Source organism: Lissotriton helveticus, chromosome 7, assembly GCF_964261635.1.
Source record: "Lissotriton helveticus chromosome 7, aLisHel1.1, whole genome shotgun sequence".
NCBI classification, from domain to species: Eukaryota; Metazoa; Chordata; class Amphibia; order Caudata; family Salamandridae; genus Lissotriton; species Lissotriton helveticus.
Genome location: NC_136068.1, coordinates 1,398,616,360 through 1,398,639,988, shown reverse-complemented (window position 1 = coordinate 1,398,639,988; position 23,629 = coordinate 1,398,616,360).

Here is a 23,629-nt window from a genome sequence, read left to right as displayed (position 1 = left end):
CCAGTTTCAATTGCATTTCACAGCACAGTAATGTGTGAGGAAAACTATGATCTTTCTCTTCCACACCAGTAGTGCCATGATGCCTCTATTGGTTATGAAAATAAGTATCAGATTTAGCCTAAATTATTTGTATTCAGCCCCTTTAAACTATGTATCCCCAGTTTTCTTTTTATCACAGTAATTCATGTGTATGACGCTGAACTCTCTCATGCTGTATGTCTTATTCAAGCGCTCTGAACTTAATTTCCCAAGTTTCTTTCCCAATACAGTAGTTCACGTGAAGGACCCTGTGGGTCATCATGACGCATGTCATCACGACAGGTCACATTGGGAGAGGCGCACTGCCCACCCGGAACAACTTCAAGATAAATATTGAGAGCGGAATCTAATCAGGGCGAAAGACCATTACCCCAGACCGAATAGGTCAACGAGCGGGGCAGGACCCTTGGTGTAGTAAGTAGATGGCGAAATGGAGCTCTTATTCCTAAACCACGAAGGTACAATTACGCTCACTAAAATAATTTACAGTAACATCAATTCAAACCACCGAACATCGATAATTACAAGAACATAATATTGCACAATTTACATTTTAAAGTGACAGTGTGCACAACATACTATTTCCTTATACATAATGAAAAAATACTCTTAAAGAATACATCAGTAATTTCTACAGCGAAATACTACACATGTTGCATTTCAAAGTGCTACTGTGCAATAATTGCAAAAACCATCATATTAGAACAATGATAAAGTGCATCAAAAATTACTGAAACTGGGAAATTTCTATTGTAAATTTCTTACCCAAGCTACATTTTAAAGTTATAATGTGCAGTAATTGCAACAACCATCATATTGAAACAGTTCTATTATTACATTTCAAGTTATCACCCTATCAACAAAATCATTTGGTGATAAAAATATAGACTAAATAGAGCTATTGAAAAGATATGGAGTTTAACGGTTCCCACAAACCCCTCCCGAATGACAAGCATTGGTGCACAGAGCATGTCACAGATGGGTGTTTTGAAATGCAAAAATCCTTTCCTTCTTTCTTTTTTTATTGTTCTTCTTTTTACAGATGGAGTAAAATACAGAACCACAGGAAAAAAGTTATCTGTTTTCTGCACTTTTAATAAAGGAGCAGCTATCTGTACCTTACATACATAAAGTTAGGAAAAGTTCCGGTGACAATAAAACCAGGGAGGACACATTTTTGGCCTGAATAAAGTCCAGGACCCGATTGGGCCACTATTTTTCAGACTGAAACATGTTGGCACTAGAGTCATAGGACCATAGATCTCCTTATGACCCACATATATATTTTTTTAAATTTTAACGTCCCTTGCAGTTTCACTAATAAAGGAATACCTGGACCCACAGGAGGAGTTTTAACCTTTATACCCCCTGGTCATTTTCTTTTAAGCACTCCCTGAAATATGGATGAGCCCATCGTGACCTTTAGGAGTTAGGGTGAACCCCAATGATGAAGCATGACACTACTAGAGAGTGTAATGGTTATATTATAAAAAGGAATTACTTCTTTTCCCACGACGTAGTGGTTGAAAAATTGAAAAGCTTCTTTTTAAAATTCCCATCCGTTTCTGAATAGATAATTGTGGCGTACTTTTTGTGACATAGACTATCAATGCCCTAAGAAGCCCAATAAATGCCATAATCATAAACATCCCACAGGCAATATGGGTAGCTCACCTTGCAACAACCAACAGCCGCTCAGGAGTTACGCCTGCAAATTATATTGAAACTAGAAATAGGTCTCAAGATAATGAAACTGCTAGGCTACATGACACCGAGCCTACTTAAGGTTCCAACTCGGGAGACAACAAGCAATCGTATTTGCTCATTCATAATGGGATTTGCTTTCTCCTTCTGAAGCTATAAACGAGTCAAACACAATAGATGAAAAACAACCTTACCTCCTTACAAGGGCGATCCGTACTCTTTATCTAAGTCAAAAAAGTAATACAAGGAGAATGTCATGATGGGGCATGAGGGCCATATGGTGTGCCACAAGCCATCTTCAAAGAAGATTCTCAGTTCAGGGTGAATTTGCTAATATCACTTTATAGAGAGGCGCAGCTAACAGGCTCCATTCCAGAGAGTTGACCTGTATCCATCATCAATCCAGTCTTCCAAGGAGGGGATAGGTCCAACCCGGCAATTAGAGGCTTACAGTGCTCCTGGATGCGGAGGAAAACATTATGCATCTCAAATCCTGGCCGACCTCTTGGGCTGGTGAGTAACTCGGTGTCCGTTAACCACTCATGTTTTATTAGAGGCCTTGACACTATAACAAACATCTTAGCAGCTTCCTTCATAATAAAAAGATGCGAGCGAGCAAGGAAGATACTGTAACTTCAACTCTGCTATGTAGACTTTATAGCAGCATTCAACTGCTACGAGGTATTCTCTGGAACAAACAGTGAAAATGGAGAATCCCTCAAATGCTGCTGTGAGCTATTGAAAAGCTGCACACTGGAACTTGAATCCAAGTCAAAATTGGGGATGGTACAAGAGTGTCACGGAGGATACCAACCCACCAAAGCCTCAAACAGGGGTGTGTGTTGGCACCCCACCTCTGAATCTATTCATGGCTGACTTGTTACCAGAGTTAGACCAGATCAACTCCCAGCCCTCTTTGTTTGTCTCACCTGGCCTATGCAAATGATATTTTACTCTTCAGCTTGACAAATGTAGGGCTCCAAAGGCTCGCTAACGCATTCAAATACTGTGCCAAAAATAACAAACTAGAGATTAATATAACAAAAGCCATCACAATTTCCAACCGTCCTGGGCAGCAATTTAAGATCCTACCTGACAATGTAATGTTGAAGGAGGTTATCAGCTACAAATATATGGGGCTATACCTGGATGGAAGAAGCAGGTTCACCCACCAAAAGCAGTATAGGCTGAAGAAAGGGGACGCTTTAATTTATGTCTTCAGTACCCTTGCTAAAAAACTAGAAGGCACCTTGTCCAGGCATTACTATCAGTAATTTCGAACTCTAGCGTATGCCAGTTTGGCCATGAGAGGGCAGGATGCTGCTCTTCTGGACGCGCTGCAGGCCGCAGGCCAGTGCCTTTAGGTGGGCTTTCTCCCGCCCTCAAAATTCATCCCTGGCTCAAATTAGTGTGTTATTACACTAATAAGGTTGTATTTGTAACTGGGTATTGATCTTAATAGACATGGTTTTAGCTTAGTTGAACCCACTGATTCTGTAACTGATTTTAACAGACACATTTTTAGCTTAGTTGAACCAATCACTCTTGATAAAGCACATTTCTTGAGTTGAAGTTTTACCATATTATACAGTATAAGGACAGTTGATTGTAATCAAGTTTTAATAAGCACGGGGGGCGCTAGGTGGCGCACTTGTGAATGGAAGTCTCTTTGTAAGGCTCCCACATCCTGGCGACGATTATCCGATAATCGATCCTGATATCGGCGACTGATTGAGCTGAAATCGCCCTCACCTACTCAGGGAACCACGCGGCAGCTCCGATGAAAATTTGGTGCTGATCGACTGCTGTATGAGGCCGGGGGAGGCATTCCTGTGCTTAACGACGCTTACTGCCGGAGGCTTCAGCACGCCCGGCCGGCCTGCCTGCGGACGCGAGGTCGGGGATCTGCAGACGCTAACTGGGCCCTGAAAGGCGCGGAATCCTCGGAGGGCCGCAGAAAACGGGTGGCGAAGGACAGCGAACCCGCTCTTCATCTCACAGGAGAGCACTGCCTGCGGAGAAGGGGATATCCTGGCCCTACTATTCCCCGAGGTACTTTTCATGCTTTGTTCGCCCCCCTGCTGGCCCGCCTCAGCCTGACTCTGCGAAACACGTCCACTGCCCTGCTTTCTCCCCACCGAGAGCGACGGCCATTTCGGGGGAGGGGCCCTGCTGCCATTGGACCCTTCGGACACCCCGCTCTCCTTACCTTCGGAGCCTAGGCCACCCTGCTGGACACACACATTGCACGAGAGTGGAGAATACCAGAGGCATTACCACCGGCAGGGAGGCCCGCTGAGCCGTCCATTAAACCTCATCCTGCGCCTACTTGTGTGCATTGGAGGGCGAGGGGGCTGCAGGAAATTGTAGTAGCATAACCCTCCCAGCCTGTCATCGCGTGGGATATACGCACACACCACTATTCACTAAGTGGATATTGGCCTGCATCATCCTTTGGGGCGAGTGTGCCTGGGGGGTGCCTAGACGCATCACGTAACTGCGGGGCCTGCTCCCTCAGACCTGGAGACCCTGCGCTCATACATATACATTACGTCTGGAGAATCTGCCTCACACCTCCGCCTGGCATACGCCCCTGCGCGGCGAACATCTGCCCTACGACAGCTGAAACTTTGGTGGAGTGCTCATAAGAGTTGTACAGAGGGCCGGCTGTACCGTTGCACTCCCGGGAGACTGCCAGGTCTAACACCGAGGGAAGAGCTGAGACCAGGGACGGCGACAAACGCCCGCCCGTGCCTGCTACCTGCTCCCCCCCCCCACCCACCCCTATTTTCGCACGTGCCACTCTATACCGGAATACGACTGGAAGGAGAGGACTCCTCGGTCAGCCTTGCTGGACAGTGGGATTACACAGGCGCAACGACACTTGCTATCTTCCATTTCACAATCTGGTACACCCGCCACTACTATACTGCGAAGATGGGTCGGCCCGACACGCGGCAACCAAAGCTCACGTTCGACGCCGCAAAGAAGACGAATCGCACTAGCCCGGAAACTCAGAGACAGATAGAGGCTAACAATCCCCCCAGATACCCAGGCGACTACCTCCACGGATACCCAGGAACTCCTTCGTGAGATGCGCCAGGGATTCGCGACTATCGCGGACAAGGTGGACAGAATGTCGTCCCGTATGGATGCTGTAGTCCACAAATTGGAGGTCCATGAGGGTAGGTTGACGGAGGTGGAACAGCGGGTGTCGGACGTCGAGGACACCTCAGGACAGCATACAACACGACTTGCACGAATGGATAACTTATTGCGAACCATAGCGGCTAAGAATGAGGATTTGGAAGCTAGGAGCCGGCGTAATAACATACGCATAGTGGGAATTCCGGAGTCCACCAACGTGGGTAAAATGGAGGAATATGTGGAACGACTATTGATGACTGCAGTGGGATCGGAAGCGTTCTCCCCCCAGTTTATAGTGGAGAGGGCACACAGGTCCCTGGGACGGGTACCCAAACCGGGCATAAAGCCGAGGCCTATCATAGCCCGTCTGTTAAACTATAGGGATAGAGACGCGGCGTTGCGGGCAGCTCGCTCCTCCAAAAAGCTCGTCTGTGATGGTAACAAATTCACAATCTATCCTGACTTCACGCCCATGGTGCAGGGAGAGCGGCGCAAGTTTTTGGATGTTAAAGCAAAGCTTCGAACCCTGCAAATTGACTACGCATTACTGTATCCGGCTAGACTGCGAATTACTTATCAAGCGCGCCAAAAGTTTTTCACGAACCCGCAACAAGTTGAGGACTTCATTAAGCAAGTGAAGCGCTCAGCGCACCAGCATCGAGAAGAGGTGGATGAACTTGATCGCAGAAACGAACAACTAGAAGTTGATGAACAATGACCCCACTGATATTGCACCATTGATCATCACTGTGGCTCCTGTATGTGAGTACTGATATGGGATTCACAGGGCGGTGGGGGCTGTGGTCGCGCCCCTCCATTTTTCCCCTTACCTACAAGATGAACGAGGACTAAGACCTGAGAATCGCTGAAGCTGAACTGCGTCGCCAGGTACCCCCCTCTCTCCTTCTAACTAGGGCAGGTCAGCCACTGGCAGCTGAGGGAGAAAGGGGGTTGTTGTGTCGCCACCTAGAATGGTCCCTAACGGGTATTACCCATGCTGTTGTTGTTGTTGTAGTAGGGAGTGTTATCATCCCTGTTTGTCGAGGGAATCGGGGTGGTGAAGGGAGGGAGAGGGCACTGGCATGTTGGGGTTGCCTCTGTGGGAGGAGGGGGGAGATTGGGGGAATGTTTGGTTGGTACGTGAACTGTGTGCAGGTGCGATACACGAGGAAAATGCCATAGTTATATACTTGAGGAACGTGAGATGGTTTATTGCTCGAGATACATTGCAGTGGTGGAGGGCACACCGCTTTTATTTAAAGCGAAGCCGAACATACCGATACCGGTGCGGGAACTGTTAACCGATGTAATTTCCTATCCTGGAATGTGCGAGGGCTGAAAGATGCACGTAAGCGTAGACAATTGTTGGCGTATTGGGATAGACATGATGTGCAGGTGGTCATGCTACAGGAGACTCATACTCCCCCTTCATCTGATTCTACATTTGGCGCGAGATGGGCAGGCGTGAGGGTTTTTTCAAACTACTCCTCATATGCTAGGGGCACCGCCATTCTTGTACATAGAGCTCTCCCATTCACGCTGCAGGGGCAACGAACTGATAAAGAGGGAAGATATGTCATTATCTGGGGGAGATTGGGCGGGGAGACGATTACCATTGCCAATTGTTACGCTCCTAATGTTGATGACCCCCAGTTCTTCACCCGGCTCTGGGGAGGTATAATGGATGTGGGCTCCAGGTATCTGATCTGGGGTGGGGACTTTAATGTAGCCATACACCCTAGCTTGGACAGAGCAGATGGATGCTCAACGTACCACATGAAGGCAAGAGATTCCCTCGAGGGGATAGTTGATGAGGGTGGATTGATTGATAGCTGGAGACATTTACATCCTGGCTTGCTGGAGGGCACACACTTTACATCCTACACGGGCACATGGGCTAGAATTGACTACATCTTTGTATCCCTGAATCTGGCCCCGAACATTCTACTTTCGCAACATTTACCTAGAACACATTCCGATCACTGCCCTGTTCTCATGTCTTTAGATATGCCTGGTTTTCACAAACCACGCCCGCCTTGGCGACTACACCCCAGCATCCTGATCGATACTGTCTTCTGCGAAGAACTCAGGACCGACATAGAAGAATACTTTCCCCGAAACAAGGATACGGTGGATAGCGTAGAAACAGTGTGGGAGGCATTTAAGGTTACGGTGCGGGGGTGGTGTATTGCTAAAAGCTCTGGGGTATTAAGGGATATACAGCGAACACTGTGCAGATTGGAGGAAGAACTGAAGGCTTTAGAGAACTGCATGTCACGGGGGATTGATGGGGAGGCGCAAAGCGCATTCAGGACCAAGCTGTCGGAATACGAAGCGGAGGCGCAGAGAGAGGTACGATTCAAAGGGAAATACTGGCGAGCCCGTGCTTATAATGAGGGAGGGAGACCGGGTAGAGCGCTATCCATGGCAGTGAAGATGGCACGAGGTTCGAACACTATTTTGGAGCTCACCACAGCAGATGGGGAGGTACACAGAGATAATGCTGGTATTCTCAATACACTCCAGGCACATTATGCACAATTGTATACATCGAGAACGGCTGGGGAGTTTGACCTGGATAGCTATATGGGGGATATAGCACTTTGCTGGATAAGCGATGTCCACAGACGGTTCCTGGGGGCACCACTGGAGCTGGACGAGGTGCGGGATGCAATTATGTCCTTGAGTAATGGGAAAGCGCCGGGTCATGATGGTCTCCCCGCGGAGTTTTATAAATGCTACGTGGAGATCATGGCACCGGTGCTAAGGGAGGTATTTACTGATGCAATGGAAGTGGGAATACTCCCGAGGTCTATGCGAGAGGTAATCATCACATCATTACTTAAACCTGGGAAAAATGCCGCACAATGTGACTCGTATCGCCCACTGTCGCTATTGAATTGCGACGCAAAAATTCTGGCGCAAGTGCTCGCGACCAGACTCTCCTTACTTATGACCACGATTATCTTACCAGATCAATCTGGTTTTGTCCCCACGAGATCAACCTCACACAACCTCCGCACAGTCTTCTCCCTGATACAAACGGTTCACCCTGAGATCCCCCTTGCCGGAGTCTTTTTGGACGCCTCAAAAGCATTTGATTCTGTGGAGTGGGGATTCCTCTTCGTGGTCTTGCAGAGGATGGGGTTCCCCCCTATCTTTGTGGATTGGGTACGGCTACTCTACACGTCTCCAACTGCAAGAGTGCTTGTGAATGGTCAACTGACTGCCGCTTTCGCGATAACGAGGGGGACCCGGCAGGGTTGTCCCCACTCCCCATTACTGTTCGCGGTGGCGATAGAACCGCTGGCCTGTTGAATTCGCCAACTCCACAAACCCAGCGCCTTTAATTGCCATCAACGACAACTCTCGATCTCGTTGTACGCCGACGATGTTACTCTTTACGTTAAGGATCCCCGATCTAATCTGAATGCGCTCCTGCGGGAGTTCGTTGCTTTCGGGGGCCTTTCCGGTGTCTCTATTAACTGGAGCAAATCCCAGCTGTTCCCTCTGACGCCGGCTGTCTCCGAATTCCCATTAGATTACCCGCTTGAGTGGTGTACCTCGGAACTACGCTATCTGGGGATACAAATATCGAGAGACAAAGGAGACACATTGCGGATGAACTACGGAGTAGCCATCACCAAGTTGACGGACTCGGTGACACGCTGGATCAAACTACCCCTGTCTATGGCGGCGAGAATTTCCCTCATAAAAATGGTGGTCTTGCCGCGCTTCCTGTACCTGTTCCTCAATATTCCCTATCACCCAGGTGCATTCTTTTTTAAAACCTTACGCTCTGAACTTATTCGTCTGGTGTGGGGGGGAAAGCAGGCAAGGCTCCGATGGGCGGTAATGACACAGCCCTACCGGGTGGGTGGCTTCGATGTCCCAGACTTCGAGGTATACTATCTGAGTGCTCAAGCACACTACCTCTATCATTGGTTACGGCCTACTGCTTTCATGCCACAGGTGGCAGCGGAGGATTGGATAGCACACCCGCTGCCACTGGTTGGAGTGTTGCATGCCCCCACTACCGCACTGGCGATGCACTCAAACACAGTGTCCTGTACGATGGAGGCATGGCATAAAATAGGGAAACGACTACAAACCCCGTTATTATATACGGCACGTATGCCACTATCCTATCATCCACAGATGACGCTCCTTCAAGAGGTAGGATTCCAACGAATGTGCAGAAGGTTAAAAATAGGGGTGTGGGGGGATCTGTTCTGGCGCAAGTGCTCGCGACCAGACTCTCCTTACTTATGACCACGATTATCTTACCAGATCAATCTGGTTTTGTCCCCACGAGATCAACCTCACACAACCTCCGCACAGTCTTCTCCCTGATACAAACGGTTCACCCTGAGATCCCCCTTGCCGGAGTCTTTTTGGACGCCTCAAAAGCATTTGATTCTGTGGAGTGAGGATTCCTCTTCACGGTCTTGCAGAGGATGGGGTTCCCCCCTATCTTTGTGGATTGGGTACGGCTACTCTACACGTCTCCAACTGCAAGAGTGCTTGTGAATGGTCAACTGACTGCCGCTTTCGCGATAACGAGGGGGACCCGGCAGGGTTGTCCCCACTCCCCATTACTGTTCGCGGTGGCGATAGAACCGCTGGCCTGTTGAATTCGCCAACTCCACAAACCCAGCGCCTTTAATTGCCATCAACGACAACTCTCGATCTCGTTGTACGCCGACGATGTTACTCTTTACGTTAAGGATCCCCGATCTAATCTGAATGCGCTCCTGCGGGAGTTCGTTGCTTTCGGGGGCCTTTCCGGTGTCTATATTAACTGGAGCAAATCCCAGCTGTTCCCTCTGACGCCGGCTGTCTCCGAATTCCCATTAGATTACCCGCTTAAGTGGTGTACCTCGGAACTACGCTATCTGGGGATACAAATATCGAGAGACAAAGGAGACACATTGCGGATGAACTACGGAGTAGCCATCACCAAGTTGACGGACTCGGTGACACGCTGGATCAAACTACCCCTGTCTATGGCGGCGAGAATTTCCCTCATAAAAATGGTGGTCTTGCCGCGCTTCCTGTACCTGTTCCTCAATATTCCCTATCACCCAGGTGCATTCTTTTTTAAAACCTTACGCTCTGAACTTATTCGTCTGGTGTGGGGGGGAAAGCAGGCAAGGCTCCGATGGGCGGTAATGACACAGCCCTACCGGGTGGGTGGCTTCGATGTCCCAGACTTCGAGGTATACTATCTGAGTGCTCAAGCACACTACCTCTATCATTGGTTACGGCCTACTGCTTTCATGCCACAGGTGGCAGCGGAGGATTGGATAGCACACCCGCTGCCACTGGTTGGAGTGTTGCATGCCCCCACTACCGCACTGGCGATGCACTCAAACACAGTGTCCTGTACGATGGAGGCATGGCATAAAATAGGGAAACGACTACAAACCCCGTTATTATATACGGCACGTATGCCACTATCCTATCATCCACAGATGACGCTCCTTCAAGAGGTAGGATTCCAACGAATGTGCAGAAGGTTAAAAATAGGGGTGTGGGGGGATCTGTTCCGCGATGGAAAGTTCCGATCTCGAGATAACTTCTTCGGAGACTGCGCACATAACCCTCTAGAGCTATTTTATTACCTACGGCTCAGAGAAGGCCTGAGAACCTTATTACCTGATTATCCTCATGAACCCCCTAGTGTAGCCCCGCTTACGATAGTGTTGAACAGCTCTGATGGAGCACATCTAGTATCCAAATTATATAAATGCATACGAGAGGAGCTGCCGGTAGCGGAGAGCACGGCTAGGGCGCACTGGACATCTGACTTTGGTAGTGATATCACAGAGGCACAATGGGAGTACTGTTGTGATTTGTCGGGAGAGGTAATGTCTAACTGTCGCCTTAAAATCATACATTACAAGTTCCTCCATAGGTTGTACTACACTCCTGCCAGGAAGTTTCGATTCGGTCTGGCCGAGTCGGACAGGTGTGAGCGATGTGGACAGGAAGGGGCGGACTTCTTCCATTTAGCATGGACTTGCTCGCAAGTACAGGATTATTGGTCGCGGGTCTGCGAGGGTATCTCCCACATGATAGGTGCTGCGTTGACCCTAGATCCGATGGTGTTCCTACTAGGCTATACTGCACAGATAGCGCGGATGGTTAGGAAGTATACTAATGTGGCACTGCTATTGGCGAGAAGACACCTGGCATGTAGGTGGGGAAGGGGCCGAGCTCCTAAATTTAAAGATTGGTTGCATGACATGTTATATTGTCAGGAACAGTATGGAGTGTTTTCGGAACTGTTGCCTCTAAACTCGAGACCGGCGGATATATGGGGTCCTCTACAGAATTACCTTCTCGCCACAGCATCGCAAGGGGAGGGAGACACTGACACTGGAGACACACCACAGACGATTTAGCTGGCTTGCTCTCATATACCATTTCTTGAACTGGGATAGAAGGGATGGAATGAGGGATACTTGTACTGTTAGTGGCAGGTCAGATGTGGGGACTACGTTCTGGAAACTGCGTATTGATTGAATGACCATATAACTCCGATAGTGTGCTGACAGCCTAAAATCTCTGCTCATTAAGAAATGCCCAGTGCCAGACCGTACACCTTGGCCACCCTAATGTATCATATCCTTGTCACCTCTCCCCGGATAGGAGTTCCTCACGGGTTATATGGTGTATCTTGGCACTCCTCCCCTGATTTCCATTATGCTGCTATGATCTGTCAATTACGCTATGCCATGTGACGTCTTATCATCAACGAATCCTCCTATGCTGACCCCCACAACTAAGACATGATATAAATGTATTGCTACTGTATTACATCTCTGATGGTGGACCCTGTTTACACTCTCTGGATCCGAGACTCATGTACCTCCAAATACAACGTTATATGTGTATCGCTGCCGGCCACATATGGTTGTAGGCATACTGCTGTGTATGACTGCTTGAATGTTAATAAAAGTTTATAACCCAAAAAAAAAAAAAGTTTTAATAAGCACACATACACTCTAATCATACTTCTGTCAGCAGTCGGTGTTATTATTATAGTAATATTGTTATAGTGTTATTTTAATGGCAACATTGTTATGATTTTAAATAACTAAAACAATAAATAAAATGCATTTGGAAATTTTTTATTTGTGGCTTTACATGTAGTAGTCTGGCAGAAGAGTTCTTAATTTGTTGGACTTTTCATAGTTGAAAAAGGTGATCCATGATGGAGGCCATTGGCGCAATCAAGGTTAGATAGTACCAGAGAGACAGTAGCTTGGACTTTGCCTGGAAATCCTAGAGGGGTAAGGATGCGTCACAGAGTTTTCAGAGTAATCAACCTAAGCTTTTGCTAACTTACCGATTTAGACATTCATTGATAGCTTGAGGTCCATGGTAATTCCACGGTACTTACTTCCCTGGATACCTTAGGACGTCGTCCCAGATCGTCAGGCCAGGTACAGTGTTGGTCATATTTTTTCCAATTGCCACATGTGAGAATTTTAATTTTGGAGGCATTCAATTTGATATGGCTCCTGTCATTCACTGATTAATGGCTCTGAGGCAACTGAAGATATTTCAGTTTCCAATGTATTTGGGGATTTCCAGTTTAGAAGTATTTGTGTGTCATCTGCATAGTTATAGCATGTAAGTTGAAATTCATTGATCATTACCAGGAATTACTTCATGTAAGAATATCTATGTATAACAATTATTGACCAATAAATACCAGACCCGTACCCATCATGGAGGGTTTATGTCCCAGACATTAACAGCAGCATAAGCTTCACATTACAACCTCTTGATCTAGCCACAAACATTCAGTAGAAGAACACTATATTACTAATAACAAAAGGTCTAAACAATAAACCAAAGCACACAGCAGCTGACCAAGGTTTCGCACATCAACTTTGCCTGTTTCAAAAATATTTGGTGGTGCTGGATGGTTGAGAGGCGCACTCAAGGAAGTTAGTAGCACAAAAGTCCATTAAGAATGTAGATCTTCTGTTGTTTTCTTATAAATGTTCTTTATTTTCATTCACATAAAACGGCACAGCCAACGCGTTTCATTCCCAAATGTGCCTAGGGAATTTCGTCAGGGCATATACTGAGAAGTCAAGTTGATGCGGTGTTCCTAGAGGGGGTCGCTCTATGGAAGCTGTTGTAACAGTGATCACAATAGATCGCAATGTTTTCCTGAAAAAAAGTATGCCGCTCAGGTCCGAATGGAATGGATGTTCATGTCCCCCGGATTGGCTGAAGATGTAACCTGTGATGGACAGGGTGTCTGTGGAAGCCACTAATCCACGAGGAGGAGCGGCGGAGAACGGGTACCATATCAGAGGTACTTTCTGCAATAACGCAAAGATCAAAAATCACAGGAGCAGGTCATCTCCCGGAGCACGCTGAACGCCCCTTGCCGGGAAGCCCCCTCAAGGGGTCCAGGATTCACAGACACCCTGTCCATCACAGGTTACATCTTCAGCCAATCCGGGGGACATGAACATCCATTCCATTCGGACCTGAGCGGCATACTTTTTCTCAGGAAAACATTGCGATCTATTGTGATCACTGTTACAACAGCTTCCATAGAGCGACCCCCTCTAGGAACACCGCATCAACTTGACTTCTCAGTATATGCCCTGACGAAATTCCCTAGGCACATTTGGGAATGAAACGCGTTGGCTGTGCCGTTTTACGTGAATGAAAATAAAGAACATTTATAAGAAAACAACAGAAGATCTACATTCTTAATGGACTTTTGTGCTACTAACTTCCTTGAGTGCGCCTCTCTACTCCTTTTTCTATTAATAACAAAAGGTGTGAAAGTCACTGTACATTAGTCTGTAAAGAGCTCAAGTAAATGGTGAATCTTTTGCTTTACAAATATAACAAGGCATTGCAATGTGCAAGGTGAATTATATCTAACCGTGGTTGCATTATGAATGATTTTATTAAAATTCAGACATTACTACAAATCTGTCACAATGATTTTATATCTGAAATGTTCTATCAACTCCCTTGTGTGATCAAGATTCAATTATTCTATGGTCAAGTTACGAATTGAGAGTGCAGCTTAGATCTCTTCTAGTGATATAATGATACAGAAACTGTCAACAAGTAAGGCGTTAAAGTAATTTTTATAAGTGATCAGCTAATATTCATCTTGCAAGAGATGGGATTGGTACACCATACCAAAAAAAGAAAAGGTAATGGGAGGAATACTTTCAATAAGTATAAACTCTGGTATTCACTTGGGGTAGGATTGTAAGCCATCATTCTTTTGACCAACATACCACCTCAGTTTGGATCCAGCCACATGCAAATTTGTTCTTAACTCTGCTCTAATGGGAAAAGTCCAGCCTAAACTGCCAGGCCATGTCCTCTCTGAACCAGAACACAAGCAGCCCAAGACCAGTTTTGCACTGATTGAGGCTCTTACATTGGGTCTAGCTTAGTTCCAATGGCACAGAGAGCAAGGGACCCTTGTCTAAACAGATTGTGTTCCACCCAGAGCATTACATCGAACACACAAAAGGTGATGAAAGGAATAAGTGAAATACGTCTAACCACTGGCATTTTCTTCGGTTAGAATTCCAACCCATTGTTCTTTTGCCCAAAATGTCACCTAAGTTTGCACCCAGAAACATGCAAATCAGTCTTGACCCTGCTCCAATAGGAACAGTCTGGCCTAAATGGGCTCTCCAGGTCGTACCTGAAAAGTAACACAAGGCACTCAAGACCAGTTTTACCCTATGTGGGACTCTTCAGCTGGGTGTAGCTTGGTTCCGATGGCATAACGAGCACAAGGCCAACATCTGGGCACACCCTCAGCCATCCAGGGAATAACATCAAATAAACTATGGAGATGGGAGAAACTCTTGCAATAAGTTTTATCACTGGCAATCACTCAAAGGTAGCATTCCAGCCCATCACGCTTTTGCTGACCATGCCACCTTAGTTTGGACAGGGAGCATGGGGCCTACATCTGGGCACACTGTCAGCCACCAAGGGCATTACATCAAACACACAAAACTAGACTCCAGGCTCCTCCTTAAGCAGTGGGATAAAATTTCCCAGGGGCAACCCTACACATTTTTGTATCACTTACTGTTTGCCCTACTGTTAACAATCCCACAGTGCACCTTGCTCCTAGAAGCAAAAATAAGGGAACCCTTTCTTCCTAGTGCAGAGGCTGTGTACCTACCCAAAGTTGTGGCCAGGAAAATGAGCCATCCTCTCCTCTGTATTCACTAGAAACTGATTTGATTTCTTGCAGTAGCTCCCCTTTTCCCTGGGTTTTGAGCCAACCAGGATCGGGGAACAAAGGTTTGTTTTTTCTATGTCTCACCTCTCATTTACTTGTGAAACAGCGCACGCTCTACAAGTTAACTAAGTTCCTGGATCCACCCTAACTGGTCTGCCTGCAAGGTAAGAAAAACATCTCCCCTCACTAAGTCTTTTCTTCGAGCAATTTTCACACCTCATTAAGGTCACTGGCTGGGCTGCTACTGGAGTGCGAATGCAAACTAGACTCCTGAGGCTTCAGACAGGGAAATGGTAACTTTCTAATTTAAATGTTTCTAAATATTTATTAAAAGTAAAACGTCACCATTGAATTGTCCTTTTAATAAATATTACAAATATGTGATTGAACCATGCCTCTTGCTTCTCTCAGATCCAAGATAGCAGAAATACAATTTGATTGTGCTCTCTAGTGTTTCTTTACGGGTCAACCAGAGCCTTTTACAGTGCATACAGTTTTTTGGGTGCTTGTCATTGTAGTGACATCTTAATCGGATATTTCTACATGTCCCACTTTTTAATACCATGAACCCTACCTTGTGGGCACAAAGGCCTACAGTGAAGTAACTTATTAATATTTAAAAGGAAAAATGTTCCCCTGTATAAATGTTTTTTTGCAGCAGGCAGGCTGCAGTGGTAGGTCTGAAGTCATGTTTGCCTTGTCACACTAGTGGATGTCACAATAAGTGCTGCAGTCTGCGGGTGAAATTCAACTTTCCATTCCATGGGTGAATTTCTGTTCTATATACAACGGCCTTAAAGGAAAATGTAATACGCCAATCAAGGATTCGCCAATACATGCTTCATGGTCAGAGCATATGCACTGGGCACTGGACAGCAGTGTCCCAGTATACAGAGTCTAAAAACCAGCAATACAATTCAGCAGAAAACTTCGGGCCATGCAAAATCGGACCTTTTCACACACAGAGTGTCCTTAGCAAAAAGGCAAGGAGCAGAGCCATCCCTTGACATTTTTCATTATTATAAGAGGCACAACCCTCTGTGTATGCAGCCTTCCATCTTACTGCCAAGTCTATTCCAAGTGAGGAGTTGGACTATCTCAACAGTTTTGGGTCTACCCTCAAGTTCTGCACTTGACAGTACTTCCACACTGTCAAGCTTAGAATCCGCCATTAATATGGTCCACAGGGAAACTTTCTCATCTGCAGACCCCACCTAGTGTAAAGCTAACCTGAGCCTACTGTGAGATATTGGGTTGTTCTTCACCAACTGTGGGTTGCACCACCTTATTAAAATGTCCATAGGAAAATTAGTTTGCAAATGTCTGTCCATTGTTGAAAGTACTCAAAGTTCTTTATTCTTCTTTACCAATTTTGAAAAATGTACACCAAACAGCCAACGCGTTTCGTTCTATACGAAGAACTCCATCAGGGCTGTAAAACATTTAAAAACAAATATATTATACACATTTTTTAAAGTACATAAAATAGATACACACATAATTAATTATATACATACAGTTAATAAAAATGCAGAGAACAGGATAGCCTGACTCAATAGGGAGATTATAAATGCTCTCAGCCTACATTCCCAATCCATACAAATGATTTACATTTGTTATTGAGATTAGCACCAATCACTGTTGTTCATTTCCACAGCTTAAGTATGGACAGATTTCTACTTGTTACTAGCATCAAAAAGTTAAAGCATCACATGCAAATGTTGGAAAAGGAGATACACATTAGGACTAGGCGAAAACAATTTCCCGGTCTCACAAATGTAATATGACAATATGATCGTAACATTATTGATATTTTGTAATCCTCATGTTGGATACCACAACCACTGTGTACTGTAGCATGATAGGCCCTATGAAGTCTATGAACATTATTTTTTAAATCGTTTTAGTAGCTATAATATATTTTATCTATCGCCTAACGGTTCGATTATTGTTTCATATATGTTGCAGGCGTAGGAGACATAACTTTTCCCTGCCTGTTGTCACCATAACAGAGGTGGTACTCGACCAGGAGTAGTTAGGGGAAAAACCAGACAACTACCTTCGCATGCTCGGGTTGAAATTTCGAGGCAACAGATTTGATTTGGTAGGTGTAATTATGCTACAGTACACAGTGGGGGTGGTGTCCAACATGAGGGTAGGGTGAGAGCATTTATAATCTCCCTCTGAGTACTTTCAACACTGGACGGACATTCGTAAAATTATTTTTCTATGGACATTTTAACAAGGTGGTGCAACCCACAGTTGGCGAAGTGTATGTCGGTTGTTATAACCACCCCAGAGGAATGGCAGTGGTAGTGGAGTTGCACACGGTGTGAACATAATGCTCTGTGTCTGGTTTAAACTTGAAGGGATATTGTTTAAAGAGAGAGGTGCATCACAAACCTTGGGAGTTTGTATGGGTTAGCTGTTCCTTTGTTGCTTTGTAGATATTGGTTTGTTGGTTGCCTGGAGTGTTAGCCCTAGTCAAGCAACAGCCACAATCCCTGGCAGGGTAAAAGACATAAAGTAATTAAATTAACCTGCGCTTACCTCTGGGTAGCTTAGCACAAAAAGCAGAGAGGCTTAAATTAGAGGCAATGTGTAATGCAGCACATACTAATAAAGTGGAAACGATACACAAGAAAAATCCCACACCAATTTAGAAAAAGTGAAAATTGCAATAAATTATTTGACTCTAAAACAACAAAAATCCAGTCAGTATAACGGAATTTATGACTTTTTTTAAACCAGCTCCTAAAAGATCAAACTGCCTACCATGGATATCTAGCCGGGTCAAAGTAAAAAAATATGGGTGACCATGATGGAGCGCGGGTCGGATACTAGAAATGGAGTGGGCCTTGTCGGGGCTTACCTTCAGACTTATAGAGACTCTTGTGACAAACTTCGGACAGGGTAAAGTTCAGTGCAGCAAGGTTGCTGGTGGTGTCAGAGGAAGGAGCATGATCATCCAAAACCGCTGAACTTAGTCATGGTGAAGATTTCTACTTTCAGACTTAGTCACTTTTATGGAAGTTGAAAATCTCCAGCCGAACGAGGGACCTCTTTGGCGAAGGACGGCTGAACAGGAATTACTGCTGCAGAGACGAATGTATCGTGAGCAACTGCAAAGTCAGGCTGACTGGTGACAAACTGCAGGCGGATCGTCGAACAGGTTTGTCCTAGTCTTCCCCTGTTTTTAGAGTAGTTTTTAGCCTAAATTGATTTTTAAGTCCCAAGTTTTGGATTTTGGCTATCTGGGCACGTTTAACACCACAACCAAGGGTCCAGGACTGGACGGGCAACACTTAGGGGGTGGGGTTAACATTCACTCAAGCTGGGACCAGATCCATGTTCAAGATGGTGGGAGCCTGGTATGTTCCAGCGGCTCTCAACAGGAGGCCAGCAAACATGCCCTGGTGACACTGGTAATTCATGGTTCAGGAGGAGAAGCAGGGCTCAAGCATCAGGACAGGCCACTGTGGGCTTAAGGCAGGCACTGTCAGCACACAACCCTTACTGTGTTTTTATTACTGAATCTTGGGCCAGCAAAGCCTTGTTTCCTGATCCTGATCTATTGGATCTCATTCCCTCCAACGTCTTAATCCTCAGATTGAATAGAGCAGTCAGGCTTGAAGAAGGCTTGGCGGTCACCTATAAGGCATACTATCAATGTCACCTAGATACCTACATCTCTAGCAACTTCTGTGAATCTCTCTATTTTTAGATCTACACCTTTTCAACCAGCTCTTTCAATGGCATATTAATTTACATATCTCCTGGTTCCAGGATGTCTTTTCTGTCTAAGATAACAACCCACATAGAGCCCCACATGTGTAATGGTATTATTTCAATTTTTGGAGACTTTAAATTTTATCTTGAAGGGAGTAAGAACAGAGACACCATACCTCTGAAAGAGTCCATGGCCTGCCTTGGGCTGTCACGGCGGACTCTGGTACCAACTCACGTAGCTGGACATTCTCTTAATGGGGTCCTCTGCAACGACCACTGACTGTCATTTCAGTTTGTGCTTCCCCTCAGCTGTTCTGGCCATTTTTCAGTTTCCTTCTCTTTAAAACTGATTTCCCCTGTGGGAGGGACACTCCTGTCCCTTCCCAGACTCATAGGAGGGATTGGAAGGGGGTTTAGCTGCAGAAGAAGGACTTTAATGGGTAGCTTGCCATTGGTGTTTCAAGAGGATATAGACAGAGGGACAAAGGGTCTCTCAGCCTGGCTCTGTGCAGCTGCAGATAAGGTAGCTCCAGTGTGGGAAATCAAGCTGAAAAGGAAAGCTTCCTCAGCCCCTTGGTTAACAGACAGACTGAGGTTGCACAGACAGACTTGTCATCACCAAGACCATGTCTGGAGAAGGAATTATGGGGAACAAGAACAGTCTGTGTGCAAGTCCATGATTAGGGACTATAAGAAAGCTCTTAGAGAAGAAAAATCCAAATACTATACTGAACTAATTGAGGCCATGAATTCTTCTAAAGAACTCTTGTAAACTGTTCAGCAGCTTTCCACACCTCTGGCCCCCACAACAACTGCTGGTTGACAAGAGCTATGCAATCAGCTTGTTGAATTCATACAAGCAAAGATTGCTAACATCTATAAGGAATGAATTGTCAATACAAGCAGCGGACAGTTCACTGCCCTAAAGCAGAGAGCGGCAATCAGAGCCCCTCATCTCCTCTGATCCCCCGGAAGTTACCCCAACGAGGATAACAGTGTTTCCTTTTCTTACACCTAAACTCATGGAGCAGCCTCCTCTTATCACTACGACTTGGTAGCATACCCCCTATTATCCATAATGAATAAAGCCATTCGCTACCCTCGCACGTGGTAGGTTATGGTTGTGAAGTCTCTTCTCACGAAACCTAACCTGGATACCAACAACCTTAAAAACATATGACCTATCTCTCTTCTCTCAGTTCCTGCTAAGATCTTGGAAAGACCGCTCAAGAACTACTTGATAGTGTTTGGGGATGAGCAGGATTGGTTGGATGTGTCACAGTGTGGATACCGGAAAGATCCTGGACCTGAAACTGCAGTGTTTGCTATGGGCAGTATTAGACAACTTGTTGATGTGGGGCAACTTGTGGCACTTATCCTGCTGGATCTGTCCGTTGTCTTTGACACCGTCTCTCAATCTCTTCTGATTGATCACCTATACAAACTTGGTATCTCAGACAGAGCTCTGAATCTACTGTCAATGTTCCTTAATGATAGATCTCAGAGGGATGCAGTGAATCTCTAGCTATCAGACCCTTTTCTTTGCCATTTGGGGTGCCGCAGGGCTCATCATTAAGCAATACACTTTTTAACCCATATGTCTCCCCCTTGGCAAGATTATTCACTCATTTGGGCTTGAGGTGGTTTCCTAAGCTGATGACTCCCAGTTTATTGTGTCAATTACAAAAGACACTGTAGTTACTGCAGTGAATTTCAACCACTGCATGACAGCAGTAGCTGGGTGGATGGGGAGGAGCGCCCTGAAGCTCAACGGGGAAAAGTCTGAGGTGTTGATTTTTGGAACTCAAACTCCACTTGGAATCACAGCTAGTGGCCGGAGACAATAGGTACTATAACAACGCCTACTGAGAAGGCTTCAAACCTGGGGGTCCTGCTAGAGTCTCAGCTCTCCCTAGACCGCCAGGCCAATTGTGTGGTATCAACATGTTTCTGGCTGATCAGCATTTTAAGGAAAATGCTTATTTTCATTCCCCTTGCAGCTTGGAAACAAGCGGCTCTGGCACTAGTCATGTCCAGAACAGGCTACTTTAATGCCCTATATTTGGAGACCAACAAGAGCATCCAAGCTAAACTACAGCAAGTGCAGAACACAATGGCCAAGCTCACCTTAGACATTCGTAAATGGCAGTCAGTGGTCAAAGGGAGTACATGACTTTCACTGGTTCACTTTATGGTAATGTATTATTATCAAACCTGTCTGCTTAGTGCACAAGGTCCTCTATCAGATGGGCTCGGCAAGGTTTAGGGCTTTATTTCATAGATACACCCTTGGTAGAAATCTTCGCTCAGCTAATTTTAAACTGGTGACAGTGCCTGGATTTCAGAAGAAGAAATGGGGAGGAAAAGCCTTCTCAGTCATGGTAGCGAGACTTGGAAGCTCACTGCCAAGTCAGTTGACTGGTATCAAATCTGATTCCCACTTTAGAAAGGCATTACAGACCTGGGTTTTCATGTTATAGGTTACCTTTCGCAAGATAGTGTGCTACACTTCACAGGGGTAAACCCTTATGAAAGTGACTATAGAGACTTTCCACCTTCGGGCATTTGTTGAGCTCTATTATTCCCCTCGAATCAAATCAAATCAGGTGCCAGGCAGCAACGCAGTCCTTCCATGTGCAGAAAAGCAGTCTTTGTGAGTGCACAGATGTCCACAGCAGCAGGCAGTCTTCTGAGAGTTCTTATGCAGGTCCAGAACGTGAACTAAAGAGTGGGGCTGATGCCTTATTTTTATGACTGGTACCTATGTTGATGTGGTAGAAGTTTATAGAGGTTTCTATTTGAAGAGCTTGGAATTGCCTAACTCACGTATCCTTGTTCCAAGCTAGCTGCAGGGACAATGCAGTGGTGACAAGCCCTTTGTTAGATGATGGAGCACAGCCTATTCAGCTGCGAATGGGGCATTGCCCAGCTCTGCCCCCCATCCTACCCACTGATGGCCCACTCAGGCACACCTAATCCTTCTATTGTGTGACTGTCTTGGAGGAATTAACAAATACTTAACTGCCAAATACACTCAGTCATGTGACTCAGGGGAGGCAGCAGGAACTAAATGGCTAAGGACAGAAAAATGCAGAAAGTTAATCTAAACTACGACTTTAACATTAAAGAGGATTTTTAATTATAATTTCATAGATATCAAACAGCAAATTCTTATCCGTCCCCAATAAAAGGTTAGCACCTATTAAATGTAATAATGCAACCAAATGTTATCCTAAAGGATGGGTCGGCCTCCCACTAATGAAAAAGGAATTCAGCAGTTTTTCACTATCAGGACACTTCAAACAACAAAAATGTACCCTGCCTCATAGGCTACCCAGGGCCTACCTTTGGAGTGACTTATATGCTCAATAAAGGGGAGTTTAAGGCTTGGAGAAGGGTTTAGATTGCCAAATCGAATTGGCAATAAAAACTGTTTTAAAATGTTTAGGCATATGAGCACAATCACTTCATCACTGATTAGCAGTGGTAAAGTGTATATAGTCCTAAAGCCAACTAAAATGATTTCAGACAGAAATCATGGGAAACAGGTGATCCAGCGCCAATACCAATACTGATCAGGGATCAATAATCAATAACATCATAACACAATGGCCCATACACATTCACCAGAATCCCTGATGCGCTGTGGTCAATTTACACTTTCAAACAATTCTTTCTGTTTTATGGATTCAAATGAGACATCTTTTAATAACTAATCTTTAATATCGATGGACCAATTAGTTGAAAAGTTGATAGCAATGATAACCACTATCCTACCAACCATTATGTTAATTAAAAATAATCACAGACTCTGGGTATGGTTAATAATGAATTTATCTCAAATATTTGAGGATGATGCTCAATTGCATTTGGTCACAAATTACAAACACTGAATCTCACAAAAGGAGAAATTATATATGGAATGCAAGCTCATCCAGATTAAGCAATGACTTTATGCAATGAAGGAGTGGATAGAGTAAGAGACAAAAGTTTCATCAAAAATATATGCCAACATAATATGCCTTATTTTAAATAAAAAAGGGGTAACCTTGTGTCCCTCAGAACCTGGGTAGTTAATGGTTAATATAACAAACGGTTCTGTCGGGTGCAAAACTGAGTGATTCAAAGAATACTATTATTGTAGTTGAGGACCCCCCTCAAATGACAACACAATTCAGTTCAGAACCCCACAATTAATGACTCGGGGTCTTCTTCATTTCATTCTCATATTTATATGAATTAAAGTCATTCATTTAATTATTCCATGTACTACAAGTAGACGACTGTCCAAATGAATTTTAGTGCAAAAAACAGTGACAATAGTGAACAGTGATCAAGTGGTGAAATATGTAGGAATTACAAATCTATACATTCAATCTATACAATATATACATATATACACAGTTATTTCTTTTTCGAAGGCCATTCCTGATGGATGTCTAGAGATAATAAATTTCTTTAAGTTTTGGAATTCTAGAAATCCATGGCCTGTTGTGAGATGTCGACGTTTCGACCCTTCTGCGCCTGTGTCTAAGGTCGCGGCGGGTCTTTTTCAAGACACGGTGTGTTGCACGACAGTCCACGAAGGCAGGTCGTTTTGAATCGCCTGTGTAGATTGAGGCTCAATGGCCTTGAGATCCTCTTCCAAACTATGAAGGGGAGTTGACCGCTGGCTCGGAGGTCCACGGGTCTGCTGCGGTGGGTCAGCTTGACACACCGCAGCAGACCCGTGGACACACCGCAGAGGAC